At 42.7% G+C, this 18189-nt stretch overlaps 1 long non-coding RNA gene across 1 annotated transcript in view; it reads left to right on the top strand.

The window, feature by feature from the left end:
* Positions 1-4077, top strand: part of LOC109322316 — a 26892-nt gene extending 22815 nt beyond the window's left edge. The window contains exon 3 of the long non-coding RNA XR_002104350.1: positions 3498-4077. This is a non-coding gene — a long non-coding RNA (uncharacterized LOC109322316). The remainder of the gene's footprint in view (positions 1-3497) is intronic.
* Positions 4078-18189: the final 14112 nt, after the last annotated feature.

Genomic DNA, 18189 nt, shown 5'->3' with positions numbered 1-18189 from the left:
AACCTGCCATAGCTCCCTCCCAGTGCCCTACCTCCATCCACCCTTAGCACAGCCTGGCCCAGGCCCCCCACTGGGAAGAGCTCGGCAGAACCCCACCACCATGCTTACCCTAGGAGGGCAGCCGAGGTGTGTGCCCCTGGATCTGCAGTGGGGGAGGGGCCTGCTGTTGTGGCCTGGGGCCAGGGTGGTGCTGAGCCCTTCCTGGCAGGAGCTGTTTCAGGACTGTGCTCGGGGCAGGCGGCAGTGGCACTGGGAGGGAGGCCAAGGGGGGGGGGGTTAGCTACCCCAAAATTCACCATAGCCCACCTCCCAGTGCCACCTGCCCTGAATGTAGCCCAACCCAACCCCCTCACCGGGAAGAGCCTGGCACAGCTCTGGCCCTAGCTTAAACTGGTAGCCCACTCTTGCTCTGCACACAGATCCAGGGGCACATCCCACCCCATGCCCTCCCAGGGTGCACATAGCAGTGGGAGCCCCTCCCCCGTAACCCTCAGATGAGCTGCTTGCAGCTCCATCCTACACTGTCCTGCAGCTGTGCAGTACCTCCCCAGCCCCACTCCTTCCCTCACCACAGGGGCCTCAATCTGCCCCTCCCACCTCCCCTTCCCTCCCCCTTCCCCCGCAACAGACTTACCAGCCAGATGATGCTGGGCTGTGCCCCTGGCCACCTGCATGCTGTGTTTGGCTGCAGCTGACTGCATACACAGGGACATTTGTCAGTGACATTATTAGCCACATCAGCCAAAAAAGACAAATTGTCAATACTGTCAATTTTCCTTATACTGGTGCTGATCTGACATGGGACCAATGTATCGGTGCACCTCTACTGAAAAGCTGTGCTCCAGTGCTACTGTGCATTAACTCCAATTACTGTGCATTGATTTAATACCTAGTTATACAAGTACTAAGTTTAATGCGCAGAAATTATGGCACATTAATGAAAGTGTAGACACACCCAATATCTCATACTTCTCTCCTCTTTTCCTTTCCTCTACTTCTGGAGAATAAGGACTTCTTGGGATGCCAGCCTGCTAGCCTTTAGTGCTCCATTATGTTATATATTCCTAGAATCATGTATAGGTGTTCAAAAACTTAGTCCCATAAAGAACTTTTTTGGAAGAGGTCACACAAGATCTTTTGTTCCTTTAGCAGGCTCAGCCTAGGACCCCTGCTTGCTGAGACTGTCTTCTAAGTAAGTAAGCATCACCTCAGCAAGACACACTTGATGAAAAACAGAAGAAAAAGTAAAGCCCTTTTTTCTGGGACTGCCAAGGCAAAAAAAAATCTATGATGTCAAGGTCAAGAGGTACATGTTCATCCGAAGTGGTACGAATGGACAACACTCCTCAAAGGATTCCATTAAATGTGAAACGTACCTCCTTTTTTTCTTAATCAATATCAGGTGCCTTCAGCTGGATCCAGACTGCACGTCTGATGGTCAAGATTCCAGTATCTGTTATGCTCATTGGCACTTGGACTTTTGACACTGTATTGTCTTCACCTTGACTCACTTGTTTTCTCCCATCTTCTTCTGTTTCAACCGGCCCATCAGAATATACTTTTTTCATTCTTTTCCAATATAAATGAATCCATTGCTTGTATTTCAGTGGCAGATATGTTATTTCTATAGATTATTCTCCACATATCCCCACTCCTTACTGTATGCTATTAAAGATGACTTTTCTCAATATTTCTGCAGTGATACCAGCAATATAATGTTCATTTAACTCGTATGTAATTTTCCGAGATCTGCACTTACTTCAATATTATGTCTTTTCACTTGATCAATTACCTGGGTAGGTCTCTTTGGCAAAATGCTGCATGTCGTTTTGTTGTCATTTTCATAGTCTAGTTAGAAATGCAAACCTGTTGGCTTATTTTTCTCAGATGTTCTGTCTTTAAAAAAATGCTTTATTTCTAAGGTCAAATTCAGCTTTTCCATGCCCAGGAGGATATGCACTCTGTTCTTTTTATTTTTTGTATTTCATTTTGGGACAGATATGCCCCAAAGTATGTGTTAATTAACACATTAATTTCCTTTGCTGGACAGCTGAAGAGTATCTGCTTTAACTGATTCACTTTTTCAGTTTTCAGCTTGGTCCCAGCAGTTAGGGGGCACAATAGCAGTTCTCCATCCCACTGTCCCTAAACATTTTGTCAGCTTAGTTTGCTGTATGCATGGATATACATTCAGTATATAGGTAAAGAAATGTAACTTTATAAGTTACATTGAAAATAATTGCTTTTTAATATGAAAACAAATAATTACATTTATTAAATAACAAAACCTTGAAAATCTACTACCAATAAGTCTTGTATTAACAGAAGGACTGTAGTGCATGTATATGTACAAAAGTCTTCAAATACCCTGCAAAAAAGGACCTAGTGCTGTGAGTTGGGCATTGACTTTTCATTAACAACAAGAGTATTTATTATCTGGCACATGATGCCATACCTTGCAGCACCTGCAAGTATTCATGTCCAATTATCTAGAGGACACACTTCTATATGCACTATTTCTTCTTGCCTTTGTTCAACGTGAAGTTGCCTGGCCATGCTTTACTCTTTTCTCCAGAAGCTGCTCTTCTAAGGAGTTTGTTTCTCACCATGTCTGTTAATAACACAGAAACAAAAACATTTCTCTTTGTTCTACACCATATTATTGCTTTTGGTTCAAGAGGCAGTCTTTACACAACAGTGAAATGTATTTAAGGATGTTGCTGCCTAACACAGTAAGTTTGTACTGCAGGTATTATTTTTGTATGCCTCTGATTCTGACTAAAACATCTTGGTCCAATAGAAATCAATCCATTTTACATTAGTATAGCATCTACCTGAGTTTTCAGTGGTGCTAAGCACCCCCAGCTACAGAAGCAATCTAGTTGGGAATGATCTCCTAATCATAATTAATATTTAACAGTGAGAAGCAATTTTAAAAAAAATGAAAGGTCAAACGTTAGTAAAGCTGTTGTAAATGAGGAGTAAGGAATTTAACATTTGACTGTTCTCATCTAGGTTGGTCCTGTCTTTAACTCTTAACCCTGGGGCTCTTTTTTACTTGGCATCTTCAGTTACATATTTTGCTGGAGCCTTAAACAATCTCCCAGCGCAGCTCTCTCAAAAGGTAACAGTCAGGTCAAAGCAGCTGCACTACCTCTTAAGTCTACTGAGGCACACATCTAGACTGAAATGGGAAATAGCATTGTTCCTTTACCACTACTGCTACACTGGAACTTTTTAAGCATCTGGGATGCTTTGAACTGAACTTTAGAAAGCTGAGTTGGGAGTTTGTTTAAGACTCCCAATTCAGTATTTAAACTAACACTGAAAGTTTAAAGGAGAACTGGGGATGAAATGATGAATACAGCCGTAAAAGAAGGAATTAAAGGATAAGCAGGAAGAGGGGGAACTGAATATCAATGAGGACTCATGTCATTTAAAAATAGGAAAAGAGTCTTCCGTTTCAGTGCTAATAATTTTATCCTTCTCTATTCCAGGTCAAATGCTAATATTTTCCTTTTGAAACTCAGGTCCCAACGTTGAACTACTGAGAGAGGTTGCAATCTAATCATCACTTAAAAAAACCTCACCCAGCCTTTTAAGACCTGTCTTAGGATAACCACTGTATCTTTACTCGAGCAAAAAAAAGCAAGAAAGCAATTCTGAAAAATAAATGCAGCATCATCATTATTTACTTTATCAATTTTGTCATTTTTGTATTCTGTAAGGCAGTTTTCTTGATGTGGGTCATTATAATTCTTCTAGAAATCATGAAATTCCCCTGATGTTGCTGTATTTTTAGCAAAGAATAATAAATAACTGATCAGATGAAATATAGTGCTACATAATTGGCAAATGGAGAACATTTTGCAGAAATCACTCAAACTATTTTGAATTTCATTTCTAGTCATGGTTTATTTAACACTGGCAGAGTGCTCAAAGAGTTTCACAAAAGATTGATGATCCTCTAGTGCAATTCCTAAGTGTAATATTATGTCTTAAAGAATTATGTCACTTTCTTTAAGGGTGCTGAGAAAGACATTACTATGCATCAATAAAAATTCAAGTTTTACCAACCATCTGTATTGCGTAAATCAAGCAGAGGGTGAGGGTTTCCCCAGAAAACAATTATGAAATAGAATGAGGTAGCCCAAAAAGCATTTACTGTACTAAAGTGTCAGAAATGGTATTGTATTGTGGCTACAACTAACTTCAGAATATTTTTTTACTGCAACATAGTCATGCATTGGTGCCCAAGGCTGTGTTTACATGGTTAAAAGGACAGTTTTCCCAGTTGAACTGGGGTTTGTCTACAGAAGACTGTTTCACAGAGGAGCTGTGATATGAAACTGATGTTAAAAAAATCTTTGTGTACATACTGATTATTATGGGTAATCTAAAGTTAAATTAGGTACCCAAACTGAAATACAAGTGTTGGCAAAAGGCTATCCATCAGTTAACCTGATTTTTTTTTTTTTAAGTTTTAAAGTAAGAACTGTTCAGTGTTATACAGACAAGGCATTAATCAGTCAACATAACTTACCAGATCTGGAGACCCCCTTAATGGAGTGTGGATCTAGTTTTGTCATCTAGATAGAAATCGAGGCTACCACACAATCAATTTACATGACTTTGGAGGTGCTCAAGGTGGTTCACTTGTGTCTACCTTGGCACAAGTAGCAAATTTACACAAGATTAGTAACTGTGCCATAGTGCTTGCATAGATACCTGACCAGGAGCAAAATCTTCCCCCAGTCAGTCGTCCAGCAGCCGGTGGGAGATTGTCCCCAGGCTCCTATGGTGGAGCCTGTCTTGGCAGCATGCAGTTCCCAGGGGCTGGGAGCAATGTCCCCCAGGCCCAGTAACAGAGCTCCAAGATCATGATCAGGGAGTGGGGCTGGGAGATCCTTATCTCCCAGCCCCTGCTCTACCATTGTGATTGGGGAGTGGGGGGCTGGGAGACCTGTATCTCTGAGTGCTGGCTCTGCAACCACAGTGCCGATACTGGGAGATCCTTATCTCCATGAGCCTGTGCTAAGAATGAGGTTCTCCCAGCTGAAGCCCCATGACCATGGAGCTCAGACTGGGAGATAAGAGTCTTGTTCCCTGTCCAGCTCTGTGATCATGGAGCTGGGAGCTTGTTTCCAGCCCCCACTCTGCAATTGTAGAGTAGAGGCTGGGAACAAGCTTCCCAGTCCCCACTCTGAGACTGCAATTGCATTCATGGATCTGGGGTTGGGAGCTTTCTGCATGGGGACAGTTCTCAGCCAGCCCCTGGCTACACAGGGAAGCACACGCAGCCTGGATGTGGCTAAGGACTGTCCTGTTTCAGGCAGTCCCCAGCTAGCTCCAGGCTTCCCATGTAGACTTTCCCATGCAGCCCAGGGCTGGCCATCAGGTGATTGAGGCATGGGCTTGGAAAGAACTGCAGGGCTGGGGTAGGTCCAAGCTCCCTGCCCCCATCCACTAGTGGGGCAGCTAGCAGTGAGCTAGCTGTTAGCTACCCAACTGGAGGACTGGGACAGAGGTCAAGGACCCTGCGTCTCTTTCCAAGCCCCATGCCCCTGATTAGGGAGTCAGAGCCAGTAGATCCTTGCTCCTGGAGCAGGGGGACATTGTATCCACCCCAGCTGCTCCCTGCTAGCTCTAGGGCTAGCACCCAGGAAGAGCCTGGAGATCCCCCTAGTGGTGGCAGGGGCCCATTGCAGGGCTGTAAGGGACTCGGTGCAAATTTGTAGACCCCTACCCAAAACCCTTTACTCAGCTTACACCACAGTAAATCTGGGCTGGAGTAAATGCCTGTGTAGATGTACAGTGTGTTAAGCACCTTATTTTCATGAATAAAATAATCTTATGCTCCCAACTTGGAAGTAAATCATTTATGTATACACAGCATGGGTAATTACACATGCAGGTACACATTTGTGGTATATTTGTTATCAAATATTCATATTACAGTATAAGCTGTGAGATCAAGGTCCTGTTTTGCTATGCAATGGTTAGCTAGGAGGTTGGGACAGTATCAGCCCAAAGAATTTACATTCTTAATTTGTACAATGTATCCAATCGCATATATTCAAAGGAGTATTTACACATATTCTGCATGGCAATCTGGGTACAGTATTAGAAAATGTATTCCTAAATGTCTGCAGAAAAAAAGCTATTTCTAATAAAAATATTGCTTGGCGTCCATTCTGCTCCAGCTATGCTGTTACCATCTGGCCCAAGGGGATTCTCCCACTACTGGCCTCCACAAGACTTCTAAGGTAATCCAGGATAGGGTTATGCAGAGGGGAGGGAAAGGGGGACTGAAGCTAGGATAAATTATGAATGTAGTACTCTTGTGCCCAGCTTTTCTTGTGCCCAGGTTTTCTTTCCCCTGTAATACTTTTGAATGGAACCTTTGACTTAAGGGCAATATTTGGATTGCAAGCTGATTCCCATCACTCTTTGTACTCTGGCCAATGCAAGAATGAATCTGACTCTAAATGTAAACAATACACTGAAGTAGAATGACTCTATGGTAATACATAAACAAAAGAGTTAAAAATAACTTAACTAGGGGTAGTTCCTCGGAAACCAAGTGGCTAGGCCCCAGAAGCTCATGAGAGTGAGTATCCCTGTGCTGCTTTCCAGGGCAGCTTTTTATACCACTGGGGCCAGCACAGGTGCCTCAGTTTCTAGCTCCCTCTGGCTGCAGATCCAGGAGAAATCAGGCAGGGTTATTTTGCCCCAAGTGGCACAATTTGCCCCAAACCTAAGTGCATGTCCAGGCACATGTGCTGAGGCAAAAAGCCCCAGCTCAAATTTGTGCTGCTTCTATGTGAGCTGCTGCAGGCACATGTGTCTGTATATGCAGACACCCACCCAAGTGCTAGTCTACCTTGTCATAAACTTTCCGGTTAGGGCCAAGTAGTGAGTCACCTGGATAGCATAAGTCAGATATCTGCAAGGATATAGAATATGAAGGAAGGATTCTTTAGGACTTCTTATCAAGAATCCATTTGGTCTCATTTCCTCAAAAAACTTTCACTACACAAACAGTGATTCATAAATCTCTTCCAAATACAACCAATCTCCAGGGCCATTAGGGTGATGTTGCTTTCTCTCCAATGGAACTACAAGAGTTTTGTTTTTACGTTGAAATGAAAAGAACTTACAACAGATTTCACCTCCCCTCCAAATATGCTTACTTTGACATTTAAAAAAATACCCTTAAAATAAGGGCTATGATGGATCCAGTGACTGAAATTTAGAGCTACCTTATTTTGTTATTTAAATTCTGTTCTCTATTTCTGTCTGATGCAGTTGTAAATTTTGATAAATAGTGCATGTGTGGGCTGGGCACAAAATGAATGTATATGTTTAGGAATGACAGGAATCACTGATGGAAGAGAATATCATTTATTTTTATAGAGAATATTGAAATGTTATCTCCCAAGGGCTTTATAGAGTATAGAGTTAAATGAAAAAGTTCAATGAATATATAGACCAACAGAACCTACATTACCCACTCAATAATAGGTCATGAGCATCAATGGATGTTACAAGCTGTTATGCCTTAACAGGCTTTTTAGTACTTGTAATACATACCACATTGACAATTCTGGAGACAGAAGTCTGCTGTTCAGCTATGGAACTAACAATGGAAGCTGTTCCACACTAGCAAGTGCACTAAGATCATCCAAGTCCTTTCATAGTCATCAGGTAATAATTGTTTTCAACTGTTACAGACTGGGGCTGAAATAGAGCCACCCTTCCTGTGATGATGGGTTCTGTGTTCCATTATCAGTGTCCTGAGCTACCCCGTTCGCTCCTGGAATACATTATACTAACAACTGTTTGTTAAATTCCTGTGGCTATATGCCACTCTTATTGAAAGTGTCAGAAGATGCTACACTTTCTCTCAGGCATCCACAAAGAAAGCTCATCAATCGCATCTAATTTCCTGCAAAATCTCAAGTCCACTCTAAATGCCTACTGGAGCATTAAGTTGTTTTAAGCAGCATTTATTCAGAAAAAATAATATTCATGGCCCTCAATGGCCTGTTTTAAAAATTCAAAGTGTAGCTGTCACGAATAGAACATTTTTAAATGCAGAGATTTTAAATATTAACAGTTATCAAAACTGTCCTCCTCACATCAACGCTTCACCACTCATGATAAGTAACCTTGATTTCCATTAAGCAGGTTCACCTTCAGCCCTGTTTATTGAAATTGCAAGGTAGAGAAATTTGGTTACATTGTTTCAAGGTTATTTTCTCTCTAGGCAAAGAGTGACAATGTAGTAAATTTATACTACTTTTCACTGCTGATAGTACTGGAGAACTAACTGCTAAATAGGAAGCAAACATAAAGCTCATAAGGAAAGTATGAATTCAGTTCCATATTGGGGCTGTGAAATGCCATTTAGTGATTAACTGGGTTAGAATTTGGCTGGCAGAATCTTTACTGCTGGTGAAAAACGAATTACCCCCCTCCCCCCAAAAAAAATCCACAAGAAAGTAATGCTATAACTTGACCTTCACATTCCAGGTTAACTTTGAGAAACTGGCAAGTTAGGAAAAAATATTTCCACTTGAAAGCTGAGCAAATTTCATCCAGAGGTCACTGTAATATGATAAATATGAAAGCTACTGTTCTGTTCATATACTCACTTTTCAGAAAAGAACTGAATTTTCAAATTTATACCAATAGAAAAATATCCATGATTTTTATTTAATGGACTATTTGAACAGTGCTATTGAGAAGTGGTGTCATTTAAAATATAGAGTTTTTCTTTTTTTCTACTCTAAATAGGGACAGTGGATAATAACCATGAAAACAATGCTCATAATAAAAGGCTAGGTAGTTTTCTTTGGGGAAAAATGAGTAATTTGGAAATTTCATTGCTATTTTTCTGTTCTAAAAACAGCAGACTTTGATTTTTATTGTTCTTCATAAATGGATCTGACTTCAGAAGTGAATTTATAGAACTAAACTTCAGAAATACATAATCTGGCAACAGTTATTGGGAAGATGTTAAAACCTTGATACTTTCTTAAATATAAATTGATATAGAGGGAGGTCATTAGGATTTTTTTCCATCTGAAGTACAGCTATTTAATCCAAATTGTAAAATGGAATTGCTATTGACAAATCTGACTCAAAAAAAAGAGAGTGAGAGTGTATGCACATGAGAGAGAGATCTTGTAATTGTTGGAATTGTTTGCCATTTCAATTTTTTATTATTGTTATTATTATTTTTTTAGTTGAAATGACTTTTAGTTTCCAAATTTGAATGAATTCAGTTTAAAAAAAAAAGTAAAGGCCAACAGTGGAACAGAATACTTTAAAATTATTAGAATGATAGGTTGGTGTCCTATCCACTTCAGTACACAGTTTCTTTGAGACAAGGGCTCTACAAAGGGTAAAAAGATTTCTATGCCATTTCTTTCAGCTAAAGACAGTGAAATAGTATGAGATTATGACTTTGTCTATGTGGCATAACATTACCGGGGCAAAAGCTGAGAAAAGAAGGCATAGTATTTTGACTCTTAAGTCCAAGACACTAAATGTGCCTGGTGGACCTGCTGAGGATCAGGGGAACTGGATGCCCTGGGACAACAAAATGACAATCTTGTCTAACTTCATCCCAACTATACAGTTTGTTCAATAAATGTTATCATCCAAAAAATCCTTGCCTCTTGCAAAATTCCTGGATCATCATCACAGCTACAACATCGCTCTACCAATCTAATTGGTTTCAATGCTAATGCCAGTGTTGGAATTGGTAAGATTGTTCATTTTACTGAGGAGGAGTAGCTGTCTGTTCACTGAAAACTTTGAAAAAATGTTTTCGGTTTTATTTGGACTAAAGCTAAATTTAAAAGGAACCAAATTTTCCTGTGAATCTGATCTGATTTTAGCTCAGCTTGAAAACTATTCCCTAATGACCTGATATGTATTCTCTCTGCACATTCAGGAGAAACAAATCCTGCAACTGTAACTAGGCATGAAAGCCTACCTCCATTTTAACTTTTCTTGGGACAAAGTAAATGATGAAAAATGCACCATATCACAACAATTTCCCAGTGTGACACATCCAGAAAAAAAGAAAAAGGCTACATTTTCTCGTGGGGATGCTTTTTCAGCTACTTCAGGTCAATCTGGAGAACACACATGCAATTCAGGCGCTCTTGGGGTAAAAGATACTGCAACCAGCTCACAGTAGACAAACCAAGTTCTTTGAAAAGCAGTTGAACCAGAAGCAAGCACATAAAAAGGGGCCATGAACAAGTTTACAACCTACAGGAGTCAAGACATTTTCCTGAGGCAAAGGGAATTCATAGTGCCCTGGGCAAGCTGATGGCTATTAATAACTATCTGTTGTTGACAGTTTTATTCCATTTCCTGGCATTTCAGGTGTTGTTTCACAATCTAACAAAAATGTGTCAGTTGTATATAACAGCTCTAAAATCACACTAAGAAAACTGTATGTAAGAGAAATGTTCTAATTCTTACTAGTTTTACTCACTCCTTCATGCATTGTGCATTGCCCTTATACTTGGATCTAAAGCTTTGTAATTTTTGTTAATTAGCAAATTCTTTGATTTGCATCATATTCACTGAATAGTGTCAACTAGGGAAATAATCAGGTTCTTGGAGGAAATTATGGATGTGTCCTTGGGCACATCCATACATGCAGGCATGTGTGTTTGCAGCAGCTCAATTAGCAGAGATTTGTGCCTCAGCATATGTGCCTGAACATGCACTTTGGTGCAGGGCAAATTGTGCCACTTGGGGCAAACTGACCTTGCTCAGTTCCTGCTGGATCTTCAGCCAGGGAAAGCTAGAAGTATAAAAGCTGCCCCAGTGAGCAGCTCAGGGCTACTTGTCCTCAACAGCTTCTGAGGCCCAGCCAGTTGGTATCTGGGGACATTAGCCCCTTGTGCCAGCTGGACTGCTGAAGCAGCCGTAACTTAGAGAGGCCTCTTCGCTCACTGCGGCAGTCTGGAAGTGGGGGCTGCTACCTGGCTGTGACCTGCTGCCACCTGCGACAGCATTCTCTCCCTTGGACTTGTTGCCCCATGGCTGCATACCTGTGTAGCCCGGGTATACCCAGAGGGGGTGTGACCTGGGTGCTGATGGAGGGGCCGGCTACTACAGCAGTTCCCTCTCTTCTCTACAGAACCAGGTCAAGACCGAGTGCTTAAGTATATACAATTTATTACTATAATAAATACTTAACATAAAACATGAAATATTTACAATAAAGCTTAGCCTATATCACTACATATAATATTGCACTATTCACATGCACCGTTTAACATACAACATATATAATAATACATTGAACAAGATAGTTAAGGTTACAACATGATAAACACAGATGGAGACTCAACTTCTTTAACCCAAATGAGTTAATCATATTACCTAGACCTACCAAGTAACAATAAACATATACGTATTAACACATTACAAACATATAAACTATATAAATTCCTTAAAGAATACCCATAGCTTTATAGACCTTGACAAAACAACAATCACCCAAAATAGGGAGTGCACTTAGTATCTCCCTGAGGGGTTTCCTTGGAGCATCTCCCCTTTAGGGTCCTGGGATGTGGACGTGCCTCTCCCACAATGGAGGGTGGAGTTGGCAGAACCTCCTGTCCTGTGCCCACCTCCCCTGCAGGGACCACTTCCCCAGTAACTCACGCTTCCTCTCTGAAGCAGCCAAGGCTCATCCCCTGGAGGCTGATCCCATGAGAGCCTTTCTCCAGCAGCATCTTCAGCTCTTCTTGATGGCCTGGCGCCCCTCAGTGGGCAATGCCCACTTTCTCTCATGTGGGAGCTGAACCCTTAGAGGCTCTCGTTCCCTGATCTAACACTGGGGGTCCTCCCTTTCCCCTGCCCTGCTCTGGGTGCCAGGGCTCTTTTAGTTAAAGGTGGAACTGCACTGTGGGTCTCCGGTCACTTGGACTAGGGTTGGGGCTAACTTGACCAGCCGTGAGCTGCTCCCAGCCAGGTCCTCCATGCACTGTTCCATGCAACAAGTGAGGCCCAAGCAGCCACTAGCTGCTCCCAGGGCAGACTCTCCATGTGCTGATCTGCACACCGTGTGGGGCCCCAGCAGCATTGAGTTGCTCACAGGGCCAGCCTCCATGTGCCAATCTGAACACCGACTGCCCAGCCTCGAGCAGCTCCTAAAGCCATATGCTGATTTGCACACCGCTGAATCTCAAGCAGGGTCATGAGGATGGCCATCTGTGGAGCTCCTCTCTCCTCACTGTCTCTTGTCATCTCTCCCCCAGCATGCCAAGCTCCCTTTTATACTCTTCAGGGGCTCCAGCCCTGAAGTTCTCTGGACCTGGCTGGTGCAGTTCCACTTCAGGTCCAGCTGCTTCTTGCCCCCTCCCTTTGGAAAAGGGCAGGGCATTGGTTCCCTTGTGCTGCCTCCAGATTGGTGGGTGGGCTCCACCAATCAAACAGCAGACCCTTGATCCTGTGACTCAACCCAAGCTTTGAAAAGGTAAGCCTGCTACACTTGCCAGACCCAGACAGGGACAACATGGCTGCCTGGGCTGTGGTATGGCCATTGATGATACATAGGGTGTACACACGCACCCCCTGGGATTGGCTTCCAATGAAGCTGCCATCAGCATCTGTGGGTGCTTGTCACTCCACCCTAGCCCTCCACTGCCAACACTGCTGCTGCTTCCTGCAGGCGGTCTCCACTTGGCCTGCCCTTGCTGACAAAACCACCACGGCCAACACCACTTCTGACTCCCCAGCCTCAGGAAGCATTTCCACTGGTCAGTGATAGGCTGCAAATCCCAGCACTGGTGTGGGAATGGGGCAGGGATTCAGTGTGGCAGCTGTCCCTGAAGCCATAGCTTTCAGGAGCAGGTCCTGCCCCACCCTGTCTGGTGGCTGGGCTGAAGGGTGTGATATTTGTAAAGCAGATGTGGCTTTTGGGGGAAAAGGGGTGTGTGGGGGTGGGTGTTGGGAGGGGGTTGTAGGTGGGTGTAGGGATGGGTATAGGATTTATGGTGTAAGGCTTGTGGGGCTGGTGTGGGGCTTGTGCTGGGGTTTGAGGTAGTGTGGGGTTTGTAGTTGGGGGTTTGTTGGTAGGTATGTGGGGGGAAGTGGGGATGTGCAGTTTGTGGGTGGATTGTGGGGGAGTTTGTGGGTGTGGGGAGATTTTGTGGGGGTGGTGGGGACGGTTGGGTGAGGGGTACTGCTTGAGAGAGGTGTGTGCCTCTGCTCACTCCCTGCTGCATAACGTAGTCCCCCTGAAGCAGCAGCAGCAGCAGCAGCAGTGGTTGCCAGGGTGCTCATGCCCACTCCTGGCAGTGATTCACAGCAACACAGCACTGCCTTAGACTGATGGCTGCACATGGTGCTGGCCCAGCCCAACCTGCATGCCCTTGGACAGAGCCAGGCTCTCACCTGGGGCTTCCCGCACTGCAGGCAGAAGCCATGCACCCTCAGGCCAAGGCAGGTGCCTGCATGGAGATGACCCAGCCCAACAGCATGTGGGGCACATGGAGGCAGGATCTGGCTTGGCCTGAGTGCACATAGCTTCTGTCTGTGGTGCCAGAAGCCCCAGGTGACAGCACGAGCTGGCCCAGTTCTGCCCAAGGGCACTCAGGCTGGGCCAGGCCAGAGCCATTTGTAGCCACTGGTCTGAGGTGGCATTGCACCACCAGGGGTCTCTGCCACGAGCCATTTATTACATTAATAAATGTAATTTATGCTAAATTTCCCATTGATTTCAGTTAGTGCAGGATCAAATACCAGATTGTGATTGAATGATTAATACAGTGTATGGTGATAAATACATTTCTGAAAAAGAATTATCCTTATTTTTGGAGCTGACTGTATGTAGATGCAGACAAGAGGAGATAAAATGGCTGAGGATTTAGTGGTATTTATAAAGATAATGGCAAAATTCACCTATATGATTGGAGTAAGGAGAAGTTCATTATCCCTCATCTTTCAGTGGGCAGTGGCAAGTGCTGGTAGGAACCCACGGTGGGGGGTAGTTAGTGGTAACTTTAAAGGAATAGGTTCTTTCATAGTTCATTGGGCTCCCCCAATACTTGAAAGGCTCTGTACCTTACAAATATCTCCTGTTGGTAGTGGTTTAGTTGTGCAGCTTTCCCATTTCTCCATGCAAGTCTCACACGGAGTGGGCACTTAATCTGTTTCTGAAGTATCTATCACTGAGAAAACTTAACCACAGGGAATGGGTCAGAATTCAGGAGGACTTTCAGCATTTCCAGCTTTTTTAAAGTTTAATCATGCTGCAAATTAGAGGACTATTACAAATTACAAGGAATAAAAGAACATTTTATAATCCATTGTTGCTGCACTTAATCACTACCGAACAGCCTTCTAGGTTTACAATGTCTCATTATGAGTTGCATTGTACTTCTTAAACCAATAACTGGAAGGTCAGGGTTGTATGTGCACTTTTCATATAATTCTTCTTTGAAGTGTTAGAAAAAAGAATCTTAATGTTATGAAAATCTTGAAAGTTAGTTCTGAAAAGCTTTAACATAGACATATTTTATTATAGAGTTTTGTTTTATACCTTATGGGTGAAACACCACAATTAGGAGAATCAGTGAAAGGCAGTTTGTTTTATGGTATCTTTTTGTGGGGTAGGGAATTCACAGTGTGGCATGAGAGGGCAGAATCTTGCCATGTAAAATACAATGTACAGTCTAAATCTATTGTACGTATATGGTAATCACAGAGTAAGGCCCAATGTTAAATAGCCAAATAACTGAATTTAAAAGTTCACAAACCTGAGTGACAGATCATCAGAGGCACAGTTGAAAACATGAATACAGAGTCTTTAAAAGCTGTGAATATGTAGCCTCTAAAAGCTGTCAAAATTGTCGATCAAACAGTTTTCAGCTGATGGGTAAGCTTTATCAGGAAACCAACTTTCATCAACATGAGAAATCAAACAAAAGGTAAGTTGCAATGGATTAGATTAATTTCAAGCTTCATAGGATTTTGCAGACTTTCATATAAAGGCAAAATCTGATCAGAAATTAATAATGACTTTGAGAATGGAGGGATATGTGAGACCGTATTTCCTACTCAAAGTGAAAGTCTACGCAGGATGCTATGTCACTGTAGCAATAAGCTAAGGTGACATAGCTCATTGCTATGGGACTTAGCATCAGCAGGCACAAACCACGATGTCAGTGCTACTATGCAGTAGGGTCAGAAACAACCCATGTGCTGCTGGGACTGCACAGTAGGGCTCTGCAAAGCTTCGGTCCCTGATTCAATTTGGTGGAGATTCAGCCCAATTTGGTGGCTGAATCTCCAAATCCAAACGGAATTAAGAGACCCTTTAATCTCTCTGAATCAAATTGGGACACTCTGAATTGATTCGGAGAGATTCAGAAAGATTCGGCAATTCAGACATAGACACAGCTTTAAATGTTTTTTCTACATACTTCAAGGTAGCAGGCAGCTCATGAATGCTGAGATGCTGGGGCAGATGCTGGGAAGCCCCACAGGAGCATGGGGGGCTTCCCAGCACACTTGAAAACAGACCCACAATTGGACCAGAAGCACTTTAGTTCCACTTCTGGGTCAACCAGAGAGTGTGCTGCCCCCCCTCCCCCTCCTCCGTACCCACCTGGCTCAGCAACTGGTGTCTCCTGGGTCTGGGGGGGGCACCCGGGGTTCCCCCACAGCCAGTTGCTGAGCCAGGGGCCGCAGGAGGGGGAAGAGCTGTGCACTTCCCAGAGGACCCGGAAGTGGACTGGAAATACTGAGTAATGTCAATTGTAGTCTTAGGCTCAGATTCATGATGAAAACCCCCAGAATATTCCTAATTATGTCAAATAATGTTACTTCCTCTTGGTTTATTAGATTTAGTATGACTGTCAAAGCACAGTTGTATCAAGCATTCCTAAAGCAGTTTTGCAAAAAAAAAAAACATTTCTTCATTGTCACCTGCTATCATTGTATTAAGCAAAAAGCTTGTGCTTTTGCTTCTAATCTTAGTCATGTGCTACCCAGCAAGTGTGCATATTTGTTTAGAAAACCATCATATTTCCCCATCCAACTAACACAAGCAGATCCAAAGTGGTGAAGACAGTCGCAGCACTGTTCATTGACACCAGCTGTGGGCCTGCCCAACTCTGTCCAAGTGCAGACAGTTCCCATCAAGATGTCAGACTGACTAATATTTAAGTCTTTTTTCCTTGCAATTTATAAACCAGTAGCAACAATATCATGTTGTATGATAGTCCAAGATGATGTCCCAGTAAACTTATTTCTCACCCTTCATTTTCAGAGTGAAAATCAGCTTCACTCATCACCTTGGATCAACACTTGCACAGTTTTAGAATGATGCAGTTATTAAGATATATGTATACAATATGCATAAGAAAAAATGGAAACTTGCTAGTAATAAAAGTGACATGACAGGCCACATTATCTTTTAACAATCCATGTGTTTTTTCACATTTTGATATACCAGACGCAGAGGTCTGGTTTCAGGTTGCTTGTAAGAAAGGAGAATGTGTATTGCTTTGTGTTCATTGAGGTTAGTTTAACCATATCTTCAGGACTCACATTCCTACTCCTAGAAAGTGTATTTAGCCAAAGAAAATTCCTTTTTTTCATATAGGAAGAGGAAACTCCAGCAGTTTTAAATATTGAAACACATTATCTATTGTACAAATGTGGACTAATCCCCATTTTTCTTATTTACCTTACAGTTATCCAAAAAACATTCAAAGGGGAGCTTTTATTAGCAAAATACACTTTTATGGGTATTTTTCAATAAAGTCTTTGACTCCTACTTTGATTTAAAAAGAAGAACCATCAAATGGAAAAGCCAGTAAAACTTCAAGCTGCTGAGTTTTAAATCAAATAAAAAATCTTACAGCCATGGCCCCCATTTCCTGGTTAGAGGTAGGACATTCTGGGGATGTTCTGATATGATGAGCAAGTATTTCATCAGCATAGACAAACAACACCCTAGCTTAGAAAGAAAACTGCAAATAAGAAAACTGCTTATGCTATTACCACCCTCGAAAAGCAATTTTTTTAGTAGGTAGCTTGAGTGAAGTTGACTGGTTGGATGGCCAGAGGTATCTGAGGTCCATTAATATCACTGTTTTCTAGTACTTGGTATTCTGTGAAGGGTAAAGATAGAAAATTTAAATCCAGAAAACCGCCTATGGGCTTGAATGTGCCACTAAATAGAAGGCACATTATTTATTCTAATGCTGTAGCAAAAATTGTTCCATATGTAGAATTTGAACCATTATTTTCACAAGTTCATTGATTGTACATCCTTGCTGAGGCATTAGGAGACATTAGGTAGAGATGTGTAACATCCCATTTGCCATTAAAGCCCTGCTATAACACACATTGAACTAATCAGAGACACTCTGATTAGCAATAGTGAGCATGGGATCAAGCCCTAAAATAGCATACATTCATTCCTTGATTACATGTTCCCATCAGAGGAGGTCTGAAGAAATAGTCCAGAGGCAGACAATTATTTGAGCTGTAGGGCAGCTTAATGAGAGCTGTCAAGGGTTGCAAGAGTAGCCCTACGCCTTGCCAGGTGCCCCGCCTCCTGGTTGCCATCTTGGAACCTGAAGTCCCACCCCTAACCTATGACCTTTGCCACCAGAAGTCCCTCCCCTTGCCCCCTCAGAAGTCCTCCTTTTGGGAGAGGAGGGTTGCCATCTTGGAACCAGAAAAAAAAAAATCATATGTTAAAAGTTAAACACCTACTATAACATCTTAATTTTATTACAAAAATATTTTTGTTCTGATTTGTGTTGCACACTGTATACAGGTAATTGCATAATAATTCACAAATAAAAGTCTTTCTCCTGTATATTGTGTGGGGGGTGTGGAGTGTGGTTGGGTGTGTGTATGGTGGGGTATGGAGGAGGATGTGGGGGATTATGAGAGGGTATGGCTGTATGTGGTGGGCAATAGGGTATGCTGTGGTGTGGGTGTATATGGGGGGTTGTGTGGGGCCTGTGGGGTGTGAGGGAGAGTGGGGATGTGGGGACTCCTCCTCCCCAAACTCCTTCCCATGGTGCACAGACCCCGCCACTGGCAGCATCAGCAGAAATAGGTGGCAGGCATTCATGTAACTAAGGGTATGGCTACACACACATGCACGCAGGTGCACACACATGAGCA

The sequence above is a fragment of the Crocodylus porosus genome, unplaced genomic scaffold, assembly GCF_001723895.1.
Source record: "Crocodylus porosus isolate Cpor-Errol unplaced genomic scaffold, CroPor_comp1, whole genome shotgun sequence".
NCBI classification, from domain to species: Eukaryota; Metazoa; Chordata; order Crocodylia; family Crocodylidae; genus Crocodylus; species Crocodylus porosus.
This window is presented reverse-complemented; position numbering and strand designations above follow the sequence as displayed.